Consider the following 13,659-nt stretch of genomic DNA (forward strand, 5'->3'; position numbering starts at 1 on the left):
AGTTAGAGTTACAGAGGTACTGTTTTCTTCTGAACTGGTTCCTGTCTCAGTACATAGCCCATGAACATGCCTAACCTGGGAACTAGAGGGCTCCTCACTCTGGAACCTCACCCATAGAGCTCTCTACCTCTATAGTCACTCCTTAGACTGTCCTGGATCTGTGACCCCAAAGTGGGTTACAGTGAAGGGCGGAGCTGCCAGTTCACAAGTATCTACATCCTATATGGGTCTAGGACCTCTTCTTGCCCTGGTGCAAAGCTTGTCTTCTTTCAGTTACTGTGCGCCCCCAAAGTCCACAGACATCTTTGTCTATATTCCTGTGTGGATCTGAGATGGAAACATGACTCACTGTAATTTTTCTTGGATTTCCTGATCATTGCTCAGTCTACCATGTTTTCTAGAGCTTTTGAAGGAAATTTATCAGGAGTTTGGCTCTACTTTTCCCTGCCTTCCCACCACACTGGTTCCACCTCTGAGGCAGATTTTTCAAAGGTCCCAAGGTCATCGTAATTCTGTCCTTGGCAGTGTAGTTATGAAATACAAGTGGTGCAGGATAACAAGGGGTTCAGCAGATGGCATCCCAGCTCCTGTGCCAGGAGAGATCTCTGCCCTGAGTGCCCCTGTGCCTTCATGCCACTATGAATGGGACAAAGGGAAATACAAGAAGAAGGTCAGCTACAGATGTTTATGTAACTGGAGATGTTCATGGAAAATAATATGAAATCAGTCAGGTGCAGTCTTTAACAGAATAAAAAGTCATGGTTAGGAATGGTTCTGTCCCATACATCTGAACTAATGGGCTAGAACAGTCGGCTCTTCCCGTCTTTTGTCTCTCCCACTGTGGCAGCCATCTGGGTGCCTACAATAAAACAGATCCATAAGCTTATGTGTCCCCTTTGCCTCTCTACCTTTCACCTCCCATGTTCTCCCTTAGAAGCTTTGCTCAGATGAAGGGAACTGCTGATATTGCTACCACCAGTCACTGCTGTTGTGCTGATGCTCCGTGTGTTGGAAGAAGACCCACCACCTCCCTCTTTGCACCTCTTGCTCCCAAAATGACATCTTTTAAAAATGGATCTCTATTGAGATTTTCTAAGAATTCCAAGCAACTGCAGGGAGAAAAAAAACTCACCCTCCAGGCTTAGTTCTCGTTAGTCTCATCTTTTCCCAGGCTGGGAGGAAACCCAACTCCCAGACTTGTTGCAGCTTCATAAGCCTTGCTAAGATGGCTGTTACATCAGGAACACACTCTGCTCATTTCTGCCAGTGCCTTCTCTGTTCATGTCAGGAACCACCTGCTCAAAGACATTTTTGACCTTTAAAACTCTCCACAATTGGGGCTCTTACCAGCTTTGCTAGACGTGCAGCACATTCTTTTACAGTCATGATGACCTGCTAAGTGTTCCATGGATAGGACACGCCACCTCCTGGTGGCAAATTGCCTTCCTCTGTGTGATTGCCATGCCCCTCTCCCTTCTAAAAATAACCTTGTATTTATTTAGTATAGATTTTTGATTTCCTTATCTGTGTGCATGACGTACTCTAGGGATATACGTCTCTTGAGAGCAAGGATTGTTTTGTCTTTGTATGCTCTGTACCTAGGATCTAAACAGAGTACTGCTTAATAAATATTTGATGAATTAAAATAATTGATTTAAGCCAAAATGAATTGTTAATATTCTCTCCCTCTGCTCACCCTTACATTTTCCCAAAATGCTTTGGATCTCTCCTTTGTTCTCATCACACCCTCCTTTGCAAATATATTTGTGTATAGGTTGGATCTAACCTGCCTGTTAGGGAAGAGACTGTGTTTTTAATCTCTGAATCTTCATTCCTCTGAGTACAGGGCCTAGGACAAAACAAGTACTTGACATCTATCTACCTATCTATCTATCTGTCTGTCTGTCTATATCTAAATCTGTCTATGGATATCTATAGAAACTCATATCTATTTGTGTGTGTTTATTATGTATGTATCTAAAGTCATGCTGGATCTGGAGACAGAGAAAGTGGTTTCAAACCCTGTCTCTCCAACTTAATACATGTATGACCTTAGGTAAGTCATTTCACTTACCTGAGTTTCAATTTCCTCAACTGTAAAATGAGGGAGTTAGATTGGATGACCTCTCTGGTGCCTTGCAGTCCTCACACTGTGATCTAATTTGTTTCCATTTTTTTTGGAATAAAAGGAAAAGAATGACAGGAAGATAGAGGAGGAAGAATGTGGGAGTTACTCACTAGCCATCAGCCCAGATTCAAGGCCACATGCTCTTAGCTGTAGACAATGTTCTTGTTCTTTTCAAATACTTTGGCCAGAAACAAAGGGAAAACTTTCCCCATGACTGTGGAAAATAGAGCCCGCTGTTATTTCATAAGACTTCCTGAAAATCAAGCACTTCAATTAATATGAGAAAGGAAACTGAGAGTGGATATATAGAGGAAGATGAGCACAGGTAATACTTGTGTGCTTTTTTCCCCTGCTCTTTTTCACATGATACATGTGTAGTCACACAAAACATTTTCATATTAGTCATGTTGTGAAAGAAATCAGAGGAAAAAACTCAAGAAAGAAAGAAAGTTTAAAAAAGTCTGCTTCAGTCTGTTTTCAGACTCCCTAAGTTCTTTCCCCAGGGATGGAGCGCATTGTTCATCCTAGGGTCTTTAGGGTTGTCTGCATCTTTGTATCGCTGACAACAGCCAACTCATTCTCAGCTGATTATCTTACAATATTGCTGTTACTTTGTACACAGCACATTTACATTTTACTCTGCATCAGCTCTTGTAAGGCTTTCCAGGTTTTTCTGAGAGCCTCTTGCTCATCATTTCTTATTACAAAATAGTATTCCGTGCAATTTGTTCAGTCATCCCCAAAACGATGGGCATCTCAGTTTCCAATTCCTTGCCACCAGAAAAGAACAGTTGTAAATACTTTCATACATACAGGTCCTTTCCTTTTTTTTTTTTTAAATCTCTTTTGGGATATAGACCTAACAGTGGTATTGCTCAGTCAAAAGGTATGGAGGCTTTTGTGGCCCTTTGGACATAGTTACAAATTGCTCTACAGAATGGTTGAATCATTTCACAATTCCACCAACAATGCATAACGTATCATTTTTCCCAGCTCCCCTCCAACATTGATCATTTTCCTTTGCTATCCTATTAGACAATCTAATAAGTATGAGGGAGTACCACAGAATTGTTCTAATTTGCATTTCTCCAATCAATAATGAGTTAGAGCATTTTTTTCATAGGGCTATAGATAGCTTTGATTACTTCATCTGAAAACTGTTCATATTTTTTGATCTTTTATCAACTGGGAATGGCTCTTATTTTTATGAATTTGACTCAGTTCTCTATATGTTTGAGAAATGAGGCCTTTATTAAAGAAACTTGCTTCAAATTTTTTTTCACATTTACTATTGTTGACTGTATTTCCCTCCATCCTATTTGACACCCATCCCCCTGTTATTCTGTCTCTCATTTCTCCCTGTCCATTCTCAAAGATGTTTTGCTTCTGATGACCCCTTCCCTCAACCTGCCCTCCCTTCTGTCACTGCCCCCCCTTCTCTTATCCCTTTCCCCTCCTGCTTTCCTGTAGGGTAAGATGCATTTCTATACCCAATTAAGTGTGTATGTTATTCCCTCTTTGAGCCAATGCTGCTCAATATTCACTCACTCCCCTGTATCTCCCCCATCTTATCCTCCACTGTAAAAGCTTTTTTACCTCTTTTTTGTGAGATAATTTACCTTACTTTATTTGTCCCTTTCCCTTTCTCCCAGCACATTCCTCTCTCACTCTTATTTTTTCTGAGATGTCATCCCTTCATATTCAATTCACACCTCTGCCCTCTATATATAGTCCTTCTAACTGCCCTAATAATGAAAAAGTTCTTATGAATTACAAGCAACACTTCCCATGTATGAATGTAAACAATTTAACTTTATTAAGACCCTTATGATTTCCCTTTCCTCTTTACATTTTTATGCTTCTTTTTAATAAAATTTTCCTACTCAGCTCTAGTATTTTCATCAAGAATGCTTGAAAATCCTCTATTTCATTAAATATCCATTTTCCCCTCTGAAGGATTATACTCAGTTTTGCTGGGTAAGTGATTCTTGGTTGGAATCCTAGTTCCTCTACCCTCTGGCATATCATATTCCAAGCCCTCCCATTCTTTAATGGAAAAATTGCTAAATCTTGTGTTATCCTGACTGTGGCTCCATGATACTTGAATTATTTCTTTCTGGCTACCTTCAAGATTCTCTCCTTGGCCTAGGAGCTCTGGAATTTGGCTATAACATTCCTGGGAATCTTCATTTGGAGATCTCTTTCAGAAGATGATTGGTGGATTCTTTGAATTTCTATTTTACCCTGCTATGGTATGATCTAAAGAGAAGTACGTTTACTCTTCTCCTAGCCTGTGCTCTGTTCTGTGAGTGACCACAAGCGCTCTTTTCTGCCCTAGAAAGGCAAGGGCTCCTGCTCCACTGCAGCTGCAACAAGACCACTGCAATCTCTTTCTGACTGGTTGTTCAGCCCCATTACCGTCTGTGGGCTGAGAGCTCCGGAAGCAGCTGCTGCTGATTCAGTGGCTCCCAATCCCTACTTCTGGTTTACTGAGGCCTGGTCAGCGCTGCACTCCCTTTGAGGCACAAGCATAGAAGAGAAGGGAAGAATATGCATCTGGAAGGAGCTAAGTAAGGGTGAGAGCCCTGGCACAACAGATCTTTTCTGTTGAAGTTCCATGTTGTCTTTGGCTGGAACATTCTTCCACCCCACCCTTTGGAGGCTTCTGCCTCTTCAGGAACTGTCCCTTGGCATTATTTAAAGGCATTCAGAGGGGTTTGGGCAAGAGTTCAGGTAAGCTGCTGCCTTTTCTCCACCATCTTGGCTGTACTTCCAAATTTAATGATTTTTAATTGTCTCTACTCATCCTGTTTTCCAGGTCAGTTTTTTTGTAGTAGATATCTTATTTGTCCCTTTCATTTCTCAGTCTTTTGGCTATTGTTATATTTCTTCTTATTACTCCATTGAATTGCTGAGTTTGTTAGTTCTATAATATTGCATTTTTTCAGGGTGCTTTTCCTCTCAAAGTCTCATTTGAGTAAAGTTATTTACTTTGTGATCTAAGCTGCTAATATTCTAATGATTGGAATATTTTTGAGTTTAATGGTTTGTCACTGACTTCTGCAGAGGGTTTTAAGTGAAGGGCTGAAGATACATTTTCTTTCAGAGGCAATAGGGAGCCATGGAAGAGTTCTGAATAGCGTGCCAAGTCTGGAGTCAGGAAGACCTGAGTTCAAATCTGGCCTCAGACACTCACTAGCTGTGTGACCCTGGGCAAGTCACTTAACTTTGTTTGCCTCTGTTTCCTCAATTGTAAAATGAGCTAGAGAGGGAAATGGCAAACCACTCAAGTATCTTTGCCAAGAAAACCCCAAACGAGGTCATGAAGAGTTGGGCACAACTGAACACCAAATTTGTGTTTTAGGAATATCAGTTTGGCAGTTTTGTCAAGGGGGAGAAAGACTCAGAATAGGAGAATGGATTACGAGGGGTGAAAAGACTCAAATAGGGAGGCTAATTTGAATGTGAATAAATGGTTGGATTGTGTGTGCTTTGTCCTTCATTCTCCAAGAGATGATGACATGCCTTTCAATTGACTGATTTGAGTGAGGCAGAGAACTGTGCAAGGTTACCAACCTCACTTTCTTCTCCAGAGCCATTAGGGTCCAGTGGCCTGATATACATCAGGATGACTGGAGATAGCCCAGGATGCAATGGGAGACAGATAAACTAAGAATTAGAGTTTATTTAGATTGCACTTTGTATCTGCTAGCAGAAGGATGATCACTATCTCACAGTTGGTTTGTTTCTCTTTCTTATCTGCAAAGATTTCAGTAGATTCAAGAGCAATCAAATTTTATAATCATCCTTCCAGTCAGTACCAGCCCATCCCAGAAGGTCAGTGCCCTGTGGGAAGAAATGGCAGCAACTGAAAAAAGGCAAAGGGAATCTGTTGGAATGTGGACTAAGAAGGGCAAACTCGAAATCTTTGAAGTGTTTTCTATTTGCTAATAACCCCCCTCTTCTCCCTCCCCCCCACTTAATCCCAGACTCAGAGCAGGGCAGAATGAGAAAGGACTTGGCATCTGTTTTCACTAAGGATCCTGATCATACCAAGAACCTATTGTTAAATTTTTAGTGTGAGCATCTACACTACATAAATTAGCAAACTACAAATCAGGGTTTGATGTATAGTTTTATTAACTGTCTAGGGTTAAGAAAATGATTGAGAAAAATATTCATAATGCAATTCAAACCTAGTTGTTAGACTAGGTTTGATAGACTTAGCTCTTCTCTGCAATATAATGACCCAAGACAACTCCAAAAGGCTCATGATGGAGAATGCTGTCCACATCCAGAGAAAGAATTACAAAGTCTTAATCCACATGGAAACATACCATTTGTTCTCCGTTTTTGTTGTTTATTTCTTCTTTTTTGTGGTTTCTTCCATTGATTCTAATTCTTCTTTACAACATGACAAATGTGAAAATATATTTAATATGAATGTACATTGTAATCTATATCAGATCAAATGCCATCTTGGGGAGGGGGGAAGGAAAGAAAGGGGAGAAAATTTAAAATTCAAAATCTTATGGAAGTGAATGTTGAAAACTAAAAATAAATAAATTATTTTTAAAAGAAAAAATAAAACAGCTTTTTTAAAAAGAAATTGTGCTGGGAGAGGATTTGGGGAAGATGGTGGAGGAAGTCAGAAAACTTTCGGTTCTCCAAATTTCCTCCACAGAAAAAGACACTTCCTCAGAGGGAATTCTGCTGCAAAGGAGCAGAATTTTTTTAAAAAGGTCAGAGTAAAGCAGTTGTTCTCCTAAGAAAACCTAAGAAGACCCCAGGAAAAGACCTAGCTTCCAGAACAGAGGTCAGCCTGGGTGAAGTGCAAACACCTCTAGGTCAACTCTGCAGAATCAACAAACTACAAGTCCTGGGGGCAGCTGAGGTTTCCAGGCAGCCCCAGTCTTAGAAACTTTCATCTCAGGTCTGATGGCTGAGTAAGAGAAGTTTGAAGGACCTTCCACTGTTGAGCAACACCAAGTGCCGCTGTGCTGACCAGACACGTCTTGGACTATGGTTGTGGGGAGAAGGAGCTAACATACACTGGGTGAGTGCAGTAGCAGTGCTGACTGTGGGTACCAGAGGACCTGGTTTTAGTTCCAGGTAAGAGAGGACAACTACAGTTTGCAGCCACTGGAGGGACCACAGGGAGTAAGATCATTTGTAGGACACTGTGATGGGGGCTCTCACAGTGGTTTGGGAGTGAAGAGGAGAGCCCAAAGTTGAGAGACCTCAGAAAAGAGCAATAATAAGGACCTGAGGCTTAGGGTATTATTACCCATACCTTAGGACTAGAACTCTATTAGTTCACTCAGTTGCTAGAAACAAACAAATAAAATGAATAAAAATGAGCAAACTAATGATCAAGAACCCAAACATGGGTAACTACTATGGGAATAGAGAAGATATGTGTTCACATTCAGAGGAAGATAATGGAGCTAAAAAATCCACTCCTTTTTCAATGAAAAACATCAAATGATCCCAAGCACAAAAAGATTTCTTAGCTTTTAGAAGGGACTTTAAAAATCAAATAAGAGAGATGGAAGAAAATTTTGAAGAAAAAAAAAATAAGGACCATCCAAGAAAATCAAGAAAATTTTGAAAAGAAAGTCAACCAATTTGAAATAGAGAATCAAAAATCAAGGAAAAAATATTTCCTTGAAAACTGGAATAGGGCAAAGTGAAACTAATGGCATTCTAAGATATACAGAAATAATAAAACAAGATCAAAAGAATGAAAAATAGAAGAAAATGTGAAACATCTCTTCAGAAAAACAACTTATCTAGAGACTAGATTGAGGAGAAATAATATAAAAATACAGACTTCCTGAAAATTATAACTAAAAAAGAATATTGATACAATATTACAAGAAATGATCAAGAAAAATTGCCCTGAAGTTCAAGAACAGGATGGCAAAACAGAAATAGAAAATAACCCACCCATCACCACCTGAAAAAGATTCCAAGAGGAAAACTTACCAGAATATCATAGTCACATTTCAAAGTTTCAGGTTAAGCAAAAAATATTGGAAGGAACAAGAATAAAACAATTGAAATATCATGAAGCTGCAATAAGGATTACACAAGTCCTCGTAGCTATGATGTTGAAGGACTATAGACCTTAGAATACTTTATTTTGCCGAACAAAAGAGCTGGGATTGCAATCAAGGGTAACTTACTTACCCAGTGAAGGCAAGTATCATCCTCAATGGGGGGGACTTTCAGATATTTGTGACAAAAACAGAACTAACAGGAGAAATGTAAAGTAAACATTAACTATCAATTACATGGGACTCAAGCGAAATTGTACACTTCTTATGCATGAAAATATTATGAGTTCTTTTAGGAGGGCCACGTTTATTGGGGTAGTTTGAAAGAAAGGCTTGGGCTGAGCTAAGTGTGATGAGGCGATTCTTTAAAAAATTGTGTAGGGGGGGAGGAGCCCTAGAACCAGAGGGCAAAATAAGTATTCAAGGAATCCACCAATCACCGCCTGAAAGAGATCCAAAAAGAGCAACTCCTAGGAACATTATGGCCAAATTCCAGAGTTCCCTGGTCAAGGAGAAAATATTGCAAGCAGCTAGAAAAAAACAATTCAAGTATTGTGGAAATACGATCAGGATAACACAAGATCTAGCAGCTTCTACATTAAGGGATAGAAGGGCATGGAATATGATATTCCAGAAGTCAAAGGAACTAGGACTAAAACCAAGAATCACCTACCCAGCAAAAGTAAGTATAATGCTTCAGGGGGAAAAATGGTCTTTCAATGAAATAGAGGACTTTCCAGCATTCTTGATGAAAAGACCAGAGCTGAAAAGAAAATGTGACTTTCAAACACAAGAATGAAGAGAAGCATGAAAAGGTAAATAGCAAAGAGAATTCCTAAGGGACTTATTAAAGTTGAACTGTTTACATTCCTACATGGGAAGACAATATTTGTAACTCTTGAAACTTTTCAGTATCTGGGTAGTGGGTGGGATTACACACACACACATATACACACACACACACACACACACACACATTGCACACACATAGAGACAGAGAGCACAGAGTGAATTGAATAGGATGGGATCATATCTTAAAAAAATGAAATTAAGCAGTGAGAGAGAAATATATTGGGAGGAGAAAGGGAGAAATGGAATGGGGCAGATTATCTCTCATAAAGAGGCAAGCAAAAAACTTTTTAGTGGAGGGAAAAAGAGGGGAGGTGAGAGAAAAACATGAAGTTTACTCTCATCACATTCCACTAAAGGAAGGAATAAAATGCACACTCATTTTGGTATGAAAACCTATCTTACAATACAGGAAAGTGGGGGAGAAGGGGATAAGCAGGGTGGGGGTAGATGGAAGGGATGGCAATGGAAGGAGGGAGCAATTTGAAGTCAGCACTCTTAGGGAGGGACAGGATCCAAAGAGAGAATAGAAGCAATGGGGGGCAGGATAGGATGGAGGGAAATATAGTTAGTCTTACACAACATGACTGTTTTGGAAGTCATTTGCAAAACTACACAAATATGGCCTACATTGAATTGCTTGCCTTCCCAAAGGGAATGGGTGGGGAGGAAGGGATGAAGAGAAGTTGGAACTCAAAGTTTTAGGAACCACTTTTGAGTACTTTTCTTGCTACTAGGGAATAAGAAATGCAGGTAATGGGGCACAGAAAGTTATCTGGCCCTACAGGACAAAAGAGAAGATGGGGACAAGGGAAGGGAGGAATGATAGAAGAGAGGGCAGATTGGTGATAGGGGCAATTAGAATGCTCGGTGTTTTGGGGTGGGGGAGGGGAGAAATGGGGAGGAAATTTGGAACCCAAAATTTTGTGAAAATGAATGTTAAAAGTTAAATAAATAAATTTTTAAAAAAATATTACCTAAAAAAAAACTGTGTAGGGAGAGCAATTACCTCATTCACATGAGGCAAAAAAAGGGAAAAAGTTGATACAGAAGAAGCTAGTAGGGGGAAGGGTGGGTAGTGGCAAAACCTTACTCTTAACAGGAGTAGGTTAAAGAGGGAACAACATATATATCTAGTCTTCTAAATTTAGAAAGAAACAAGGGCAAGGGTATAGGATGGGGGAGATGATAAGGGAGGTGCTCTGAGAGGGGTGGATAGGTTAAGTAATAGGATGCCAAAATAATGGTCAGAAGTAAAGCAGAAGAGTAAGAATGGAAAAGGTAAATACGGTGAGAAGGATAGTTAGGAAAAATAGGAAGCTGGAAAATACACAACCACTAATGGTAACTTAGAATGTGAATGGGATGAATTTGACCACAAAATGAAAAGGGATAGCAGATTAGAAATCTGAATCCAACAAGATGTTGCTTCCAGGAAAGGTTATAAAAGTGAGAGATACAAAGATAAAATAAAAGGTAAGAATAGCATTTAGTATGTTAAAAAAAAAAAAAGCAGGAGTAGTAATTATGATCTCAAAGTTAACAGTTAAAATAGATTTAATCAAAAGTGAAAAAAAGAGAAACTATACTGCGTTGGCTATATTATTCAATATTGTTTTAAACCATTTAAAATATAGTATAGTATAAAATACCTGAGTGTATAACTGCAAGAGTAGACACAGGAACCAACATAAACATAAAGCACTTTTTTATATAAACTCAAATCTGAATAATTGAAGTCATATTTATTGGTCATGGAAAGGTAAAGTCAATATAATTTTTGAAATGATACATTTATCTAACTGATCAATTCAATGTCCTCCCAATTAAATTACTAAAATAAAATTACTGAATTAGAAACAATAGTAATAATGTTCATTTAGAAACAAAAGCTTGGGAACTTCAAAGAAACCAGGGAAAAAAGATGTAAAGGAAGTCGATTCAGCAGCATAAGACCTTCAACTACATTTTAAGATGAGAACATTGTTGAAGCATAAAAAGGATAATTTTGATTATTTTAAATTAACATTTTCTTGTATAAATAAAACATATGTAACCAAGAATAGAAGGAATGCAGAAAACTAGGAAAACACTCATAGGCAATCTCTCAGGATGTGATGGGGTTGGAATATTTTTGTGGTATAGGAAATGATGACCTGGTTGATTTAAAAAAGAAAACATGGAAAATCTGGACTTATGAGGAAGATGATGTCCACCCTTAGAGATATATATGGTAGGAGGAAATGAGCATATTATGGTCTTATGAATGAGTGTATATGTGTATACATATATTTATTTCATTTTTTTAACTGTTTAACTTTTAACATTCATTTTCACAAAATTTTGGGTTCCAAATTTTCTCCCCATTTCTCCCCTCCCCCACCCCAAAACACCAAGCATTCTAATTGCCCCTATCACCAATCTGCCCTCTCTTCTATCATTTCTCCCTTCCCTTGTTCCCATCTTCTCTTTTGTCCTGTAGGGCCAGATAACTTTCTATACCCCTTTACCTGTATTTCTTATTCCCTAGTAACAAGAAAAATACTCGAAAGTTGTTCCTCCCTTTGGAAGGCAAGCAATTCAATATAGACCATATCTGTGTAGTTTTGCAAATGACTTCCATAATAGTCGTGCTGTGTAAGACTAACTATATTTCCCTCCATCCTGTCCTGACCCCCATTGCTTCTGTTCTCTCTTTTGATCCTGTCCCTCCCCAAGAGTGTTGACTTCAAATTGCTCCCTCCTACCCTTGCCCTCCCTTCCATCCTCCCCCTGACTCTGCTTACCCCCTTCTCCCCCACTTTCCTGTATTGTAAGATAGGTTTTCATACCAAAATGAGTGTGTATTTTATTACTTCCTTTAGTGGAATGTGATGAGAGTCAACTTCATGTTTTTCTCTCACCTCCCCTCTGTTTCCCTCCACTAAAAAGTCTTTTGCTTGCTCCATTTTATGGGAGATAATTTGCCCCATTCCATTTCTCCCTTTCTCCTCCCAATATATTTCTCTCTCACCACTTAATTTCATTTTGTTTTAAGATATGATCCCATCCTATTCAATTTACTCTGTGCTCTCTCTCTCTCTGTGTGTGCGCGCATGTGTGTGTGTGTAATCCCACCCACTACCCAGATACTGAAAAGTTTCAAGAGTTACAAATATTGTCTTTCCATGTAGGAATTTAAACAGTTCAACTTCAGCAAGTCCCTTATGACTTCTCTTTGCTGTTTACCTTTTCATGCTTCTCTTCATTCTTGTGTTTGAAAGTCACATTTTCTTTTCAGCTCTGGTCTTTTCATCAAGAATGCTTGAAAGTCCTCTATTTCATTGAAAGACCATTTTTCCCCCTGAAGTATTATACTCACTTTTGCTGGGTAGGTGATTCTTGGTTTTAGTCCTAGTTCCTTTGACTTCTGGAATATCATATTCCATGCCCTTCTATTCCTTAATGTAGAAGCTGCTAGATCTTGTGTTTCCTGATTGTATTTCCACAATACTTGAATTGTTTTTTTCTAGCTGCTTGCAATATTTTCTCCTTGACCAGGGAACTCTGGAATTTGGCCACAATGTTCCTAGGAGTTTCTCTTTTTGAATCTCTTTCAGGCGGTGTTCTGTGGATTCCTTGAATATTTATTTTGCCCTCTGGTTCTAGAATCTCAGGGCAATTTTCCTTGATAATTTCATGAAAGATGATGTCTAGGCTCTTTTTTTGATCATGGCTTTCAGGTAGTCCCATAATTTTTAAATTGTCTCTCCTGGATCTATTTTCCAGGTCAGTTGTTTTTCCAATGAGATATTTCACATTATCTTCCACTTTTTCATCCTTTTGATTTTGTTTTGTGATTTCTTGGTTTCTCTTAAAGTCATTAGCTTCCATCTGTTCCATTCTCATTTTGAAAGAACTATTTTCTTCAGTGAGCTTTTGAACCTCCTTTTCCATTTGGCTAATTCTGCTTTTGAAAGCATTGTTCTCCTCATTGGCTTTTTGAACCTCTTTTGCCAATTGAGTTAGCCTATTTTTCAAGGTGTTATTTTCTTCAGCATTTTTTTGGGTATCCTTTAGCAAGGTGTTGACCTGCTTTTCATGCTTTTCTTGCATCTCTCTCATTTCTCTTCCCAGTTTTTCCTCCACCTCTCTTACTTGATTTTCAAAATCCTTTTTGAGCTCTTCCATGGCCTGAGCCCATGGTATATTTATTTTGGATGTGTGGGATACAGAAGCCTTGACTTCTGTGTCTTTCCCTGATGGTAAGCATTGTTCTTCCTCATCAGAAAGGAAGGGAGGAATTATCTGTTCACCAAGAAAGTAATCTTCTATGGTCTTATTTTATTTCCCTTTTCTGGGCATTTTCCCAGCCAGTGACTTGACTTCTGAGTTTTCTTTCCACCCCCACCATGCCTCCAGATCCACCCAGCCAGCGCTTAGGGTCTGAGATTCTTATGCTGCTTCCCAGCCTCAGAGCTTTGGGCAGGGTGGGTCTGCTAGTCAGTGTGAGATTAAGTTCAGGTTGGGGCAGGGCTGCCACACAGGGCTCAGTTCCCTCAGGGGGTTTATGCAAAGACCTTCAACAATGGATCCAGGCTCCTGCCTGCTTGGGGAGCCCCTGTCCACTGCCCCTGCTGCTGC

At 39.3% G+C, this 13,659-nt stretch overlaps 1 protein-coding gene across 4 annotated transcripts in view; it reads left to right on the forward strand.

The window, feature by feature from the left end:
• The first annotated feature begins 4,543 nt into the window (after positions 1 to 4,543).
• FABP2 (fatty acid binding protein 2) overlaps positions 4,544 to 13,659 on the forward strand; it is a 29,129-nt gene continuing 20,013 nt past the window's right edge. For 2 of the 4 annotated variants that reach the window (XM_072625354.1, XM_072625353.1), the window contains exon 1: positions 4,564 to 4,861. The gene's annotated coding sequence lies outside the window, so the exon portion shown is untranslated. Of the gene's footprint in view, positions 4,862 to 13,659 lie in introns of all 4 variants that reach the window. The other 2 variants (XM_072625356.1, XM_072625351.1) reach the window with 2 other exon arrangements.

Source organism: Notamacropus eugenii, chromosome 7 (assembly GCF_028372415.1).
Source record: "Notamacropus eugenii isolate mMacEug1 chromosome 7, mMacEug1.pri_v2, whole genome shotgun sequence".
Lineage (NCBI taxonomy): Eukaryota > Metazoa > Chordata > Mammalia > Diprotodontia > Macropodidae > Notamacropus > Notamacropus eugenii.